At 36.2% G+C, this 17,820-nt stretch overlaps 1 protein-coding gene across 2 annotated transcripts in view; it reads left to right on the forward strand.

Annotated features, from left to right (window-relative positions):
- Positions 1–17,820, forward strand: part of LOC115443316 (neurogenic locus Notch protein) — a 150,670-nt gene that overhangs the window by 7,892 nt on the left and 124,958 nt on the right. The window lies entirely within an intron of this gene.

Here is a 17,820-nt window from a genome sequence, read left to right on the forward strand (position 1 = left end):
GTGCGTATTCATGATTGCTGCAGATACTTAGAAAACCGAAGCATGGTAATTATGTTTAAATAGCTTTATTATTTAATTCACACGTGTCAGAATATGTTTTTCTTATTGACAAGTTAATTTTTATGCTATTGTGTTGTTTTAGGAAATCTATGTTTCAATTAGAATGGAAATATAAAATATATTTGCACAAAAACTTATTGTATTCTTTATTAGCTTTTACTTGCGGCTTTATCCGCTTGATCGAGTTTTCCGGGATAAAAGTCTCGCTCTATTTTTACTTGGGATAGAAAGTAGCCTATTATTATCTTCCCAGGGTCTTAAGCTATCTCCATAGCAAATTTCATAAAAATCCGTTCAGTAGACTTTGAGAAAATCGATAACACAGACAAAGGGAAAAGGGGACTTTGTTTTATAATATTTATAGATTACGATACCGTCTGCATCAATTAATATTTCTCGTCCGGACAGACGGTACTCAATAGACTTACAGCACTTGTTCGTTTAACATTTAATTTTTCCAACCTGTCACTTACTACCGGCGCAGCCTAATTGCGACGGAGCACTCCAGACGATCGAGAAAGCAAATCTTTATCTGCATCTCGATTTATAGCAATCAATGTCTGGGATCTGAATGACATTAAGCTACTTAAGTACTGTTCACAAATTATGTTTTTATTTTGTTGCACCAGACGGCCCCGATAGGTCGCCGTGTGATGCCATAAATATCGAGTTTTAGGCGGGCCAATGTGATCCATATTATAGCTTCAATAAAAAAGAAACGGGATTACACCCACCAGTTATCTGAGATCATCCGAATGCTTTTCACGTATATCGACACGGTACAATGCGTTTTCGAATAATTTAAAATCAATTAGGTCTGGTTCGAAATTCCTCGGTGCCTCCGGTTAATGGAGTATAAGAATGTTACTTGTACCAATGTCGGCTTTGTGATCTGATGTCATAGTTCAGTTGGCTTGTATTCTTGTATACACAACAACTAAATTCTGTATACATATTTCCAATTATGGTATTTTTTTTACTTGTTTCCGTCGATATATCTTTTATCATAAAAATCACTTCTGCTATTTAAAGTCAATCTCGTTCTTGCAATGTTATTAGAAGTATGAACTCTTTCTCGTCCTGTGCCTGTATTTCAAGCTGTTCATTAGCCGCGGTATTCTGTTACATCAAGCACATCTGTCTTCTTATTTTTGTTATGAATCATTAACGTGAAAGTATGAATGCTTTGTGCATTATTAGTTGTCTGTACAATCATTAATCATTTTAATGCAGTCTCTATGATGTCGTTTTCCATTGTGGAGTGCCGATCCTATATCCAGTTCTATGCCTAAGATAAGATCTTCCATTGAAATTACTAGAACAATGCTTTCGGATTCGCCATCTCTATCTTTTAACATCTTATCCGAGATTAAGTACTAAGCTATTTCTTGGAACATTCGAAGGCTTTACGACCTTTTGCTCGTGTTTAGCGGACAGGATTAAAAAAATCTTATTATGATTCATGCTTCGCACTGCCTTGTGTTGCCTGAAGCCATGGTCCATTAAATTGTTATGTGAATTAGAGTTTAACGGTTCTTTGATTGTATTTTTTTAATACATTTTAACAATGGCAATTTTATTGAAAACTATACGACAATAGTTTTTTCTATAAGGTGTTAATTAGCCACTCGCAAATTGAAAGTATATTTCTGTTGAAGAATATCTCATATGAGATAAAATAATTAACAATCTATATTAGGAACTCCCCATGGCTAACCGAAAGTGTTATAAAATAAAACAAATACAATAATGAGTAATGAATTAAAATCAGATAACAATCAGCCATCTATTGTGATGGATTAGGGTGACCTTTCATTGTTTTTGTTGTGCTGGTCGTGAACTACAGCCGCTGTGGTGGTAACGGTCCGACTGCGGTCCGAATAGATGGCCGCCGCGGGGAAAATACAAAAATAATCATTATGAAAGTGTTATTTGTTTTTTATGATGCCAATTTTATGTTAAATGTTCTAGACACGAACTGGCGAAGAGCGGTAATAACGTTCTTATTTCTTCTAGAACGAAATAAAATGTAACTTCATTCGAAAATATAGAGGACACAATACCATAGACTGTGACCACACCATTGCCGGAATAAATTATATCTTGTTTACCTACATAACGCGTATTTACATAATTTATTCTTTTTTATATTATTCCCACGGATTTACATTAACAAATCTTTATCAGTCGCTTGTAACAAATGCTTGTTGGATTGACAGATATGAGTTTAACATCCATAGGTTTCTCTTTAACACCGTTCCTTGGACGTTTTACGACGTGTCCCGGCTCTCTTATCAAGCTTGTAAATGATAAGGGGTGTTTATTGTACGTAAGGTATGTGAACTGTTGGCTTTTCGACCTCAAGTTCCATAATGGAAAATTGACCTTTAGTTGACTTTTCATCTGTGTGGTACTATGTAGTTTATCTCGATAGTAAATTGGCTTTGATTAGGTTGTGTCGAGTCTTGACACTTCATATCTCGTGATGATGCTAAAATTACTTTTTTTCTATCTCATCACTGATTGCTCGTAGTGATGTTCATTACTAGTAATTTAAGTGCAGCGAGTGAATCTTTGGTTATTGAGAAAGTTGAGTTAAGGTAAACAGAGTATAAGTCTAAAGATTAAACCTTGCGCCGTTATAGCTTAAAGGGAGCAATTAAATGTAGTTTTGTAGTTTTTATTCAAAGCTTTGACTTCAGATCTTGGGTAAAATGTAATATGGATTCAGCTTTGGATTGTTATTGTACTTTACTAAGAAAAATAAAATTTTATTCATGCTAATAAAGATTAAACTTGAATCCTATTTTGACTGCTCAAACTAGAAATCGAATCTAGTTTTAGTATTTATATTCCGCCAGACTAAAGCGATTGAGCTAATATCCATGAGCAAGACATATACACGATTAACCTAATGGAATATTCCATCTGGGTCACGACTTATTAACTGAGATAAATATAGTGTATCTATCTTGTTGATATGTCGCTCCGGCGCAGCAGCAACGCAGGTGTGACAAGGCTGCGCTGTCTGTCTACGTAATTGGATTATGGAATAATTCAGTTCCAGTGATGCGTAATGTCTGGCGATAATGTTAACTAGTTTTTGTTTGGATTTGTGTATGTTCGTTTTGTGTGCGGTTTAGAATGGGTTCACGCTTTTGAATTTCGATAGCTGATCCACTTCGAATTTTATTGAAATAAAATTGTCCATTTAGCTATACATTATTTATCTAAGTTTTATACAAACTTTATGTTTCTAGCCAGTAATCTCAGTACCTAATACATTGATTTTACAAATTTCTTCACTCAATAAACGTTACACTTTCCCTCACTTTAAAGACAGTCGACCTCAAGCTTATCTCATCGTACAAGCACGCATACAAATTCAATCGAGTTGAAATTAAAATGTTTTCACATGCTCGGTATTAAATGATTTCACAAAGTAATCCATGTGAACGATGATAATCCGAAGTCTGCAATCATCGTGTGATTGTTTGGACCGAGACAGTTCGCGCGCCGAGCTGCATTCCCTTGAGAACAGTTTTAATGAAACTAAGCTATTGATTCATTTAACCATGTTTACCCGTTTTATGATGAAGACGTTGGCACATCATCAAATTGAAATTGGGTGGGACACTTGGCTAGACGGGACGGCAGCTTAGACCAGGGCAATCACCGAATGGTACCCAAAAAACGGGCAAGAGAGTAGAGGTAGACCATCAGCCCGACGGGCAGATAACATCGCGCGGTATGCCGGTGAGCATGCAAGCAAGTGGCCGACACTCGGACAAGACAGGGAAGAGTGGCAGCAGCAGTGGTTGGATACGGGCTGATTAGACAGATAGATAGACTAATTTAAATATAGTGACATTGGGGTTTTCCGTTCAGAACTAGTTTGAAGGTATCAGGACCAGTAAACGGCAATAGGTATATTACTAACCTCACTCTCTCATCAGGCTATAACTGTCCGCTGCTGAACATAAGCCTAGAGCGTGCCAGAGGTTAGTATTACTAACCTAGCTGGCGAGAATGTGAACCTCTCATTCTACCACTGAAAAAAACATGAATCGTAATGTATGCGTAGTCGCTTAGGTCATGCGTTATCACTAGCTTCATTATCAGGGCGACATTTAGACAACAAGTTTGCGGTGTCCGCCGGAAGTGGTGGCGCGATAGGGTGCGGACAGGTCTGTACAAGTCGCCAGCGGAAGGCGACCGCTCTCGGAAGCTCGCCCATCACCGTGTGAACCGCGTTATCGTAACGATTTAGGGTTGTCACCAGATGGTAGGTAGACTAACCTCTTAAGGGCGAAACTTGTCCTTAAACACTCGCCTACGATTTTCATAAGTTGCTTCTTGGCTTGATGTATGTGTGATGTTATTCCGGAGAGTCAGAAAAAGGGTCATTAAATGTAACTATCGATATCAATAACAGATGAACAAAGTCAAGTACGTCATTTTAGCATAGTATAATAAGTATTACTTTCTAATTGATTGAGGCGAGTTTGCAGGATTTTCAAGGGCATATCCCTTTTTTTACTAATAGATTATCGCTGGCAAGTGGCAGCCCTGTCACCATGCCATTGTTACACTGACCTCGACAGAGCGGCGACGCTATAACTTTAGTTTTTTGAGTCGATAATGCGAGTGAGCGGTTCCGGATTCGGCCGTGGGTAGTGCGAGGTGTGGTTAAATTCGTCGCGGGTCACGATTTACTAATATCAAGTACACGTGGACGACCTAGCATTCTATTCAAAACTTTAGTCTATGAGTGCGATTTGATACTTGAGAGTGCTAATGCTTTAATTTGGCGTTACACACCCATATATTGAATAATTATTCTTAACGCTGTAATATAATAGAAGTATACTGCTAACTATCGTCAAATATTGGAAAAACACTCCATAGTAATAGAAGTACCCAATGTATAATAATGTAACTGTATAGTAGTGTAACACATAACATGAAATCTATGTATTTCAATTTTTCTGATGAATACAAAAGTAACGCGCAGTTACAAGCCTTTGATTCGCTTGAGAGGAAATTGATCCTTGAGAATAAGGAGTGATCCGACTGACATCTAGGTGCCTTTGAGCCCGATGATTCTATTTTTAAACTGGCCAATGCCGTTAAATCGATGTGTCCTCTTGTTTTATATGATAAGAAAGCTGTCAGAATTAATCTATAAATTCTACAATGAAACAGTTTCTATAATTTAGGGTTAATGTAACTTTCTATTAAAGATTAAATGCTTATGTTTCGGAGTAGTATCTTAAGGGATAATCATACAAACTAAAGTTCTACTATAGTAAATTTTGCGCCATTTCCACGTCCACGCGGCGGTTAAAAACTTACGATGCTTTAATGACAAGTGGACACTTGATTTTAAAAACAAAACATTTAGCCCGGAAACTGTTGAACCTTCCTTTCCTATTAAACAAAGAGCGTCATAAACACTTGTTCTAAGCCTCTACCTGTTAAGTTTATGCGGGGTGTTAAAAGTGCTATAAAGTAAAAAAGGGTGGAATAGAGTTTTTAACAGTTTTGAGAATCAAGTCGGGTGAAGTGTTAAAGATTAAGTAGGAAGATAGACTCCAGTGTTTTTAGTATATAGAAAATGCTAAATTAATAAAACTATATTAAAAGGCATCAATGTTACATTTAAAGTAAATACTTCAGATGCAAGTTGTGTTACGACTTAAGACGTTTAAAACCCTGTTTTGCAGAATCCTGATTGAGCTCAGCTCTTAGCGCTAAATGCAAACGCTTTAAATCTGGTTCTATGTGAATGAAGCAATTTTAATTACAATGATTACACCCCCTTTTGATTTGCTCAGACTTGCATGTCGTGGTAATAACGGAGTCTGCGATGCTGACATCTGGTACTCGGCCCGGCTCCGATCGTAATTACTTAAACATTATAAAGCTACTGAATTCAGAAGACCGTTTACACACTTATCATTATATTACTATCGAGACCATTTAAATTAACATTTTTTTTCAATTATTCTCTAGCACGGCTTTAGTTTTGAAAATATAATATCGCGTGATTGATCGCAGTTTTGTCTCTTCATATGCAGTAGTGGTTATGTTTTAATCAAATCAATTTTTATTTGAGAAATGCAAATTTTATGGATCCGTTGATGTTTTTGAGTTCATTTGGAGCTAGTCGTAATTCGTGATCACGCAAAAAATACATAAATTCGTTCCGACGATTTAGTGCAATTCCAAATACGTAAAGCGAATATCATCTGTTTCTGTATGTATATTTCGTGCTCAGTTTTGTTAAGGACAAACTCATAAAATTGTACGTAATCTAAACTTGTAAAGTAAAAGAAAAATGCCCACCAAATGTTATTTCGACACAGTCAGATTTGTTGTGAGCAATAGATAATTACATAATACGCGCGGCTATCGTGTCGACTCGCCGCCTTAATTAATACCTCTGACTTATTCCTCGGCTCGTTTTTTGTCTGTCTAGTAGATGATTTGTGCTGAGAACGCCGAGCGAACCGTTCGGAACATGGCCCGCCGGCCGCGCCGTCCCGAGCCAACATGCGATGAACTTTCGTAATATCAACACTTCGAAAAATACACATGCTCCAAAAACGATTGCGAGTCTGTTAGTAACAAAACCAGTTTTAGTAACGTTCGAATATGACACTGTTTTATTTGTTAGAGTTTGTCTGGGGACCGTTTACCTGCTCGGTGGCGCGCCCCTGCGCCCCTGCGATCCCTAGCGGCACCCTCCGAGATTTGCGCCGGGTGTGCGGGCGCAGGTGCACGACGCACGACCAACGCAACCGAATATTTTGTAAAAACAACAAAAGTGCCCGGGTGCCGCGCCAGCAGAGTCCTACTCTACTCGGCCGGCTTAAACTATAAAAACGAACGGAGAATTTCGGCAGTTTCCGCTTTCTCGGAACGCTGTGATTCACGTCGCGTGAGAGATTCTATGATTTATTCGTGGATTATTGTTTGCGGTCAAACTCGAATGTTTTATGCGATTAAAAACACGGTTTTTAATATTCAACTTTAATAATGCATGGCCACGTCGGCTAAGTCTTCATAAAGGGCATTTAAATTTATCATTTAGTGAGCTTTCACTACCATAAGTCACGGAATGTCTGAGATAATGAATATAATAGTTTAACGATGTCAGAGAGAAAACGGCCAACGTGGATTACTTTAGGGATTATAAAGATGTGGAGTCCAGTAAATTTTATCAGATTTTATCATTAATGCTTTTACACTGCTTCGCTGGTTAAAATTTAAAAACAGCCCTTTTTGGTGATTATGCTTATCTGTTGTTGTATATTATGTTATGTATTTACTACTACATGCAAAACAGAAAAATATCATCACACCAATATTTTGCAGATCTTAATTACCAAATGATAGCCATAGAGCTGGGTGACCAACACATTTTGTTGTGTATCTTGAAATCATTTTCCAAATTGGTTTTGGTAAAATTCTCTCGTTGATTATGGCAGGATGTTGGCAATTTGCCTGACCTAGATTTGGAGTCAACGATCACACCTCGGGAAGCCTTAAGCGTTCTAATGATTGACTAGTACGGCACTCGGTTTCGGACCGGTTTCCTTTGGAAATCTTCTTTAGCCCCGTGTTGATCGGGCACTTCCTATTTTTAATCGTAAACTGTTTTGTGTTTAAACGGAAATGATTCGTGTCCATCGGTTGTTTTCATTTTGTTTAAAAGACCGTTATATCCCGTTAATACATGATTTTGAGCGAAAGAATTTGCAACCGAAGGTATTGGTGTCATCAGATTTATTTAGAGTTGTCTTAATTGTAAGAGTGAGATTGGAATTTTTTTTATATTTTTTATAAGAGCGAAATGTGTTCTCGGAAATTTTAATTATGCCTTAAAAGAAAGAAAACATTATCATTATCCCTGAAATTTTAATTAGCAAGAGACTCTCTGTTATCACAATGATATAATGATAAAAAGTCGTGCGGATTGTAAAAAAGCATTTGCTACTTTGCCTACCCTTTTCAGATATAGGCGTGATCTTAAATCCTGTTACGATATTTAGTATATTTTATATTTGCTTCTGAAATTGCGGTCTAGCAAACACCGGCAAAACTACTTTGTCAAACTAAACAGGCGGTCATTAAATTTAGTGGCCTTCCTAACACATTTCGCAAGCCGTCATTTAACAGCGAATTGATCTAAATGTTTTTAAATCGTTGTTGTGTTAGTTAATGTTATGTTTTAAATCTTTTATACATTTCTCCACTTTTCGGGCTAGCAAATTAGCATCTTGCTCACCTTCTGTTATCTTGTATATTATATACAGTAAACCTATAGAAAAAAGCATCGGAGAATAAACGGGAATTTTTAAGATCCTGTAATTGTTTTCACTTCTTAAAATGCTTCTGAAAGTAAATGATTGGAACAGTCTTATTTAACTATTTACCATATTTTCTACTATAGTTTGCCTATAAAGAATTCACTTAACTGTTTCATTCTTCGAAAATTATTTATGCAGGTCGAACATAAAAGGGATATTCAACCTTAACAATCCAAATGATGGTAGGTTATAGGGCCGCATCGAGACCTTTTGAACAAAATTGGACCTGGCCATTGAATAATCAAATGGGGCTTTTGTTCCGAACTGTCCATAAATGGTGATTATACAGCTAAGGATAAAGGATTTCTGCGATAATAGGCTGATGAGATTCTCATTTTGTGTTCCTTATATTGAATTCCATATCCGGAAAGTTCAAAAGTGACAAAATCAATTATGTGAGTAATGGATGTTGTATCTTTTAATTGTTAGGCGAAAGTAAAATAAATGAATAAATTATAGTAGATAACATAATATAAAGAAACAATAAGTGTTTATCTACTCTTCTAAAGGACTATAATATAGAAAATTCTGTTTTATATTTCATAGAAGCAATCACTTTAATGTCAAATATAAAAACAAACAGCAGAGAGCTATTTGCTGTTTACACGTTTTTTGTCGTCTTACAAACACATTAAAACAGAATTGGTTATAATATGAATCTAAGTTGGATACTCGATGTCAGAGGCCAAATATAAATACTAGTTCTCGTCTAAAGACAAAAAACAAATCAATATATACAAACATTTCTAGGTCGCACAAATTAATGCGAGCGATGAACTTTGTTCGTGGAATGAACTATTAAAATTTACTACTACGTGAAGGACTTTGTGGATAGTTTTTGGATTTCCAATTTAGGGAAACGTTTTGCCGCTGATTTGTTGTTACATTGAATTAACTTCGCTTTAAGTCCGAGTCTTTAATCTTTTAAAAGATGTCGCGTTGAAGCATATCCAAAACTCGACCTTAACATAGTTTTAAAATAAGAACATAGATTTAGTGGATTTCCTGCTATAAAACTCAACTCCAAGTCTTTACAAATAGTATTGAGTCTGTTTGATGTATATAACCTATTAAAGTAAACGACCCAGTCTTAGTCTCTACAAGTAGAAATATATAAGGCTGTCAAACAAATGTATATTAAATCGGGTACATGGCCTGCCATTATGGTCAGAGGCAGTCTAATCCGATTCGGGTGTTATCCGAGAAGTGATTAATAATGCACTGCCCGCACCGCCTTCTGCTTTCCAATTTACTGCTTTTCGTCAATGGAGCGATACGGGTTTTGATGTTGCTCAATGTTGTCAGTTGGTTGAAATATTTTACATCACATAAGCCCCACTTATTCTGAACGTATTGGTAGCCTCTAATTCGACACTAATCCCTCTCCGATAATCGTTGGTGTCTCATCCTCTCCCAGTGACCGTCCTGAGCCGAGGTTTGTAACCCGTTAGTAGTTTGCCCTCAGCATGGACGTTTAATTTTTCAAGGGTTGCGAGTGCCTAAAGCTCTCACCCAAATGCCCGGTGTGTTTGTCTAAGCCGGCCCTTGCACGGCTAATAAACATAGAGGCATTTAAAAAAAAATCCCTTAAAATTTTCTCGATCATCCGTCAAGTTGCTCTAATTTTGCTTTGTGCTAATGAGATTAGCTTTAATGCCAGTTAGATACACCTCGTCTGCTACGAATGTATACGTCGCATCACTGATCTGAACACCATTCGCCGTCGACTGACCATTCGAGGCCAGTAAAATTCCAAATTATTCAGAGATATCAAACTTTTTTGAAAAACTCCAAATAAAAAGTTATATATGGCAATATTCTCAGCAAATTCATAAAACATGCAAGATTAACTCTAAGGAAATATCACAGCAATATTTATGCCCAAAGAGAGCAGAGCGTGCAAACAAGAGTGTATTGTATGCTGCGCATGCGCATTTGAGGAGCACGCCCGACGTGGATAAATGTTAACCGATTAGTAGTTATCTCGGTGGCGCATACTAAACCGTTCCGAACGCACTTCGTCTTTATCCGCTGTCGTAAATTAACATGTGCCCGTAATTAATGGGACAATTAAACTGAGTGTACCATTTAGCTGGTCCGCAGTCACATTTCCGAACGTTATTTTAAAGTGTTAATGGGGTATTTTATGAATTAGCGTTTTGATTGTTAATGCAGTGTTTATGTGTGGGATAACGGCCTTAGAATGATTGGTTCCCATTTCTGACAAGATCAATTTGTCGTGAGATTCCTTGTTTTATATTGATCACACGGCATGTTTCCATATTATTTGTTAAGTTTTCCTGGTTTATAATCACTTGTAATTCTATATAAATAGCTTTTGCTATAACAGTTATGTGTCTAACAATATATAAACGAAAGTACATCTAAGTTATTAGGATCCAAACTTATTTGCGAAATTGTTTCAAATGATCCTGAATACACTATAATAGAAACTAAAGTACCGCAAGCTTTACTGTTAGTGCGATTGCGTTAGATCATGTTAAAATACATTATTCACAAAATACATTCGAGAGTAAATTACACGTTCCAAAATGAACAATAAACTGGGAACCAAACAGACGTTACAAATATTTGATTGCGTTATTTGCAAGAGCGTGTGCAATTATATCGATCGGCGCAAGAATCGGCCGATCGGATTCATTGCGAATTGAAACCAGCTATCTAAGAGCTGTGCTGATGGGCGTTATTGTTCGCACTGCGGTTTTTTTTATCCTAGCTTTTTGTCTTGTAATGTTGTGTGGTGTTTCCATTGCATGTTTAATTTGCACGGTTTGTTATGTTACCGGTGTTTTATTAGACTTTTTCGTGCTTTCGGAAATGTCTTTCCAATGCTTCTTCCAGGATTTGGTTATCATGCCATTTAAGGCGACTGGTTGAATGCGAGACAGAATAGACAGATTAGTTCGTAATTTAGGAGATAATAAGTTCTAATACTATTGTACTAATCTAAACTGTACATGTCATGTCTTTATGTAATAGTAATGTGTTATCTCACCGTGTACTCTCTATCACTATCCAACAATCCCTTCTTCCTCAAATCAATTACCTTTATAATCACTTAGCTTATCTTAAAGAAGATGAATCACATAATAGACGAGTAATGTTCACAAATTCGTTCGGAAACCCATAAATATTGTGTAGATGTTAACCGCACGTCGACGATAACGGCTTTCCACGAGTTGATAGACACTATTGTAGTGTAAGTAATGATCAGACGAACAATTTAGACGTAATGCTATTGCTGAGTTCCCGAGTCGTTCTCGGTTTGCACGGATCTGATTTGGTTAGATTGTTTAGGTTGAATCGGACAGTCGATCGGGAAATAACAGTATTCTGTTATTTACTGGATTAAAATCCTATTTTCGCAGTTAAAAAACTTTCAATAACACGCATGGTGTAAAGACGAACGAACAAAGAGTTAGACAGAAATGTACAATGGAATGTAATTGTGGATCAAATGATACAGACAAATAGGAATGTACTGTGAGTGCTAGACTATGACGCGTCGATACTATTGTCCTTTTAAATTACTTCGCTGTTAACAAATGCTTTGTCATAGGTGTTGGTACAAAGTTTATTCTTACAAGCGCGCTGTTTGTCTATATTTAAATCTTCATACAACTGATTGAAACCAGCAATTCTATGAATGGACTGTAAACTGTCAAAAACAATAACACTGCACCGAATATTGAATTGCAATTGCGTCGCTTTATAACAACTCATTATCCTGAAATATAAGGTGTTGAATTTCGTAGTGTCCAGTAACTATACTGGCCATAATGCCTTTCAAAGCGTTCTGTTCTGTTCCTACCGTCGGATTTAGGCATACAAGTGACTTACCTACCTTTGGCAGGTCTTGTGGCACTAATTCGCCTTTCCCACTGCCACGGACACCTACGGGCGCGGATAATTTATTCCTTTACAGATATTCGTGCACCGAAGATGACACCGGCGCGGAAAGTGCATTGTTTGGCCACAATCTAATTGGCATTTGAAAATTCTAAGAGCGAAACGAACAAGGGAAGTAATTAGAGTTTATTTATTGTGCTACCTTATCTACAAATGTTGCACGAGCGACCGCAGGCCAGCCAATTGTCTGGGGCTAGCCTTTATTTTGTACTTGTTATGTGGATTTAAAAATGCATGTCCCATTATTTATTTGTATGGAGATTAGGCTTTGCTAAGTTGTGCCTAGGGCCTGCACTGCTGTAGGTTTCATTTCCATATTCTAACTTAATGACATATGACGAAACAGCTAGTCTTCCTGGTCGAAACATGATAAATAATATTTTTCCTCAGACACTTGACAGAGGGCACGGGGTAATACGCCCCCTGCTGTTCCGTAATGGGCAGCAGCATCCCATATATTCAATGGAATTATGATACCACCCACCATGTGAATATCCCTTAATCGGCCCATGAAATTTCACAGATCATATTCTTAAACCAAAAATGATATAGACCCTACAAGTATTGTAGCGTATAATAAATTTGATTTAATTTAAAGTCAATTAATATATAAACGCGCAGAGAATTTCTTTCCAATCTTTTTATTGATTATGAACAGCGTTCACTTAACATCAGGAACGATTGATTTTTTACATCAGCAAAAAAAGAAATCCTAAATATTTTTTGGTAAAAGGACATAATATTAAGTTCATAAAAAATTCATGATCAAAAATATTTCCACCATAAAATGCGTCCAATGCAAACATCTTTTCCACATAAAGCTTATTCAACCAATATCAAGTACAATATTCATAGACAACTGCACCGTCGTTTTCGGTCTCCGCTCGAGCGGGTCCAATAATTCCCTAGAGTGTGGTGACGTAAACGGCAGCTGCAACTAACGTATTCTGCCCACCCGTCTCGCTCTAACGCGTGGATATGATCTTCTCTCCTTGTCATGCCAATGCATATCTGTCATCCGGTCAGCTTAGTGTTCATCGGGTGCTGTATCGATTTTTGTCTCGAATTGTATATTTATTTTTATTTTGTTGAAAATAGTTGATGTACTTCTTGTACAGGTTTGATGTAAAATATGGAGTTTGTGTTCACTACAACACACTCATGCCTGTATTTTCCTCATTGTTGCGTATTTTTGTCTTATACTTTTTGAAACCTAGGTATACAGTATTCAATAGTAGTCTCACTTAGGTAAATAAAAATCTCGCCTATAAATTGTAATGCCTTTACATCGACGATTTACAACTAAATTATGTTCTATAAATATTTTGCTTTGGGCGCCAAAATGTTACCTCATTTCTTTAACTCCATTCCAAATTAAGGTTCGTTTTATCTGAACGACCCCGTTGCAATAAAGCCACCTTATGCAGAGGATACGGGCCACGTGTTCCCGATCCGAACTTTTTGTAACATTTTTTTGTGCGTTCCTTTTGTATACGAACTCATATGTAATCAGGAACTTACACGTATGTTGTAAGCAGTTTGTAGGCTTTAGATGACGACCACGTGTTGAACGTTGAATATATCTGCATTTAGGTCTGTTAGAATAAGTAATTTTTTGATAGACAGTAAATGATCAATTGGCTCAATGATTTCTGGAATACGCACGAGTAAGTTGTAGAGATCAGCATTACTTCCGATTATTATATTTTGAAATAATTTATTTTCTTTGTGTTCTTGTACGAAAACTTTTTTATTTCTTAATACCTACAACATGAGAGTCTTTAGAATCTAATTCTACTTATATGATTCATCCCCTTTACCTTATTCATTTACAAAGATGAAGATTCTTTAATGTTACTTTATATACGTGAACTTATTTTGTTAACTAAGTTGGACTGTCCATTGTTGATGTCGGCGTTGTAAAGGACACGCGCGGGGGCAAGGAACCATCGTCACCTGGTCCTCGTAACGGAAGAGGTAAACGTATTAAGCGTATTACTTAACAACTTAATGTTGTTTTAATGGGGATGCGTGAATCAAAAGCGTGGGTGAGAGAATATGAAAAAGGTGCGTATCTTTGTTAGCTTGTTTACAAGTGCTGGATGAGAGTTCATGGACTCTAATGATCTAATTCATATAAGAGTGTCTATTAACGTAAATAAAAACATAATCAAGACATTGTTTGCTTTAAAAAACAATTTAGTTACTAGCAATCGTAAAGTAAAGCAGTTTTGCAAGAAGCTTGACATTTCTAGTAGTAGATGGTTCGTCTACAATAATTCTGTGACCCGTCAACGTTTCTTTAACGTATTTATCATTACATCTCTCACGATCTATGCTATAATACTGTTGGTTGTTCATCCTAGTTTCTGACATAATGTTTTCTCTAGTGTAGAAAACAGTATTAACAACAGTGCTTAGTGCGAGTTTTTCTACTTAATCGATTGTGTTAACGTTGCTGTGATTTGTATGGAATAAATACAGCGCCATCTGGTGACAATAATCTGAAACTGTTTATGCCATACATATCCACTACCCAGTAACAAGAACGTAGTAATGTTCTTATAAAAAAAACAATGTTTTATAAGTCCTTAAATATTATGTAACTTTCTTCAAAGACGTCTTGCTGCGCCAGCGCATGTCCGAAACCAACACACAGTAAAAATTCTATAAATTAATAACCATTTTTAATTCTTTAACCGTAGGACGTAACTTTAATTAGTTTGGTTATTTTTAACGTCGCCGTGAGAATACCTCGCTTAGCTCATTATAACAATTACTGATTCTGTATATTTAATATACTTACATTAAGTATGTAAATTGTTAGTATTCATTTTAATAATTCAATGTATTATGCCATGCTCACAACGCTTTGTGGAAGGGTTATTTGTTTTGAACGTTTTTATTTTATGTTAAGTGCTTTTCTGATTAGCTATATTTTTATGGGAAAGAACATATCTTTCGATTACAGTCTAGGATCAAACCGTATATCCGATCCTCACTAAATCTAATGAAGATTACAGTCAAATGAGACTTTTTCCTTTAGTTTCAATAGTTTTTGCGTAATTTGCGAACGGAAAAACACGAGTTCAGGGACCTCATAAGCTTTAAGCTGTATATATGGAATTCGCCGTACACTAGCACCACATGGTCGCAGTTCCCACCGGCACCCTTCGATAAAAACGTTCAAGTGCACCGCATCTGGTGATCTTCGTACAATCACATGTGTACGTTCATTAGTTTTCGGTTAAACTCGTAAAACATCGGCTGTGTATAGGATGGATAGGATGAGCTCATTGTTTAGCTATTGAACTATTTTTTGCAGCTTCTGATTTATTGTGGTTTTGGACGTGTGAAAGCTGTGGCATAAAAGTAATTATATCAAAATTATCTATAACCGACTTAGTGTCCATATGTCACCTGGGTCCTTTGTTGTAATTGAACACTGCAGTATCGATTAGGTTGTATTGCATTAAGGAACTGAAAGTGGGTTCCCATTGTTGGTAAAATATTATAATTTGAAATATTATTAAATATTTTAACTTGTGATTGTTTCTCCCAAAATAAGATTGTACAAACTCATTTGGGTTATAAAAAAATACTCATTATACGCAAGTTACATGCCCTCCCTTACATTAACATAATATGAAAGAATAAACATCTGATAACATTTTTAAAAACTCTAAAACAGCATGCGTCATACATTTCCATACTCATTATGGATTAAGACCTCAAATGACCCCTAAATCAAAGCGACAATATTGGTTTAGTACCAACAAATTTATAAATTACCAATTTTCTCCAATCCCAATGCGTGGAGGACGTATTCAATTATATTAGAATTTTATAAGCGGCTTATATTGGAATAAATTTTATGCCCGGCTATAAAGGCGTCCCGCGGTTATGTGGCGTAAGACGAATAGGCAAGGGTTCCGGATTTTAGGGGCCTTTCATGCTTGATTTAAAGAATTTAAATGTGGTTTTAATTCAGTAATAATATAGCATACATAGTATTAAATCTAAAACTGCTAATATTTACTAATTTAAAAGCACCGGTTGCTCGCGATGTCACCCAAGATGAATGAAGGTTATCAATTTATAATAAAGTATTAAAAACTTAAGGCAAAATTATACTAAAACCCTTTCAGAAAGTAACCTACTCTCGTGACGCGAGAACTGATAAAGCCTAAATCATTGACAGTAGCCATATTAACAAAAAGCGTGTTGCATGATATCTCTACATTATGTGCAACGTTGTAAGTTCGAAACGTGTGCCCATTAGTACACGAAGGTCAAAATCACCGTCAGCTTTGTCATACCCGCTATTATCCATGAAATAATCGGTTCCACACAGAAGGCCGATCTGGTTTTAATTCCGGCACTTAGCTGAATAATACGATTTGTATTTCCATGCTATTTTAAAATACAACATTTATTTGTACGAGATATTGGATTTCGTATTTTTTTGTTAGCTGTGTTACGATATATTGATGCTCTTATTTAATAGTGGTTTTAGTCAAGATTCTTCGTTGAGCAATGATTTGAATTTGATCAAACTATTTTTGATTAGTTAATAATGTTTGGTTTCTACATATTATACAATTTTCTAAAGTTCTTTTGTAGTTATTTAGAGTAAACTGAACTGTACTGGTTTATAATATAGATTTCGCTTAACTTCCATTTTATGAACAAGTTTCGTAACCGTCGACTTTCCTCTTCCACTATGGGAAACAGGATGTTATGTTACGCAACTCAATATAAAAGGTATACGATTTCATCTCAGTGTCCGTATATAACGGTGTATTCAATTTTATCGTATAATCACCTACTGTTCGAAACATTTTCTAGTTTGATAGCATGACGAATTTCAATTACTTTGTTTCATACTGGATTTTTAGTGTGCGGCGCCTTTGATCGCTTCTGTACCAATTAACGTCCAGTACTTGGATATTAAGTAAAGGATCTCAAGAGTTGAATGTGGCAATTTGGAAATGTAATTAAAAATTGATATTTATTGCTCCGCTTCGACGGGTATATTCTGCATCCTTTCTGTATCGTATTTTTTAACGATGAATGAAAATATTGTTTGATTCCGTTTTTATAAAGAAATATAATTCTTATAACTCAAGCAGACTCCCTCAGAACAAATATTTCTTGTGTTTTTACCTGTTGTAGGGACAATGTATTTCTTCTGTAACAATCTCTGCTACTACTACGTATACGAAGGTATCATGCTTAGCCTCAATACAGTCCAATTTGTGCTTAATTAAACAAAACTCGATTCAATTTCATTAATTAGTCGATCGGAGTGATTGTGGAGCGTGGGTAGTGGTTGGGATGTGCGCTGGGCTCGGGGTATACATACTCTTCGAATTATCGCATTTACTATGGCGGATAGAAGGAGGATTTGTTCAAGATTTTTCATTTTGCATAACAGAAACCTAATAATTTAGTT

This window comes from Manduca sexta, chromosome 28 (genome assembly GCF_014839805.1).
Source record: "Manduca sexta isolate Smith_Timp_Sample1 chromosome 28, JHU_Msex_v1.0, whole genome shotgun sequence".
Lineage (NCBI taxonomy): Eukaryota > Metazoa > Arthropoda > Insecta > Lepidoptera > Sphingidae > Manduca > Manduca sexta.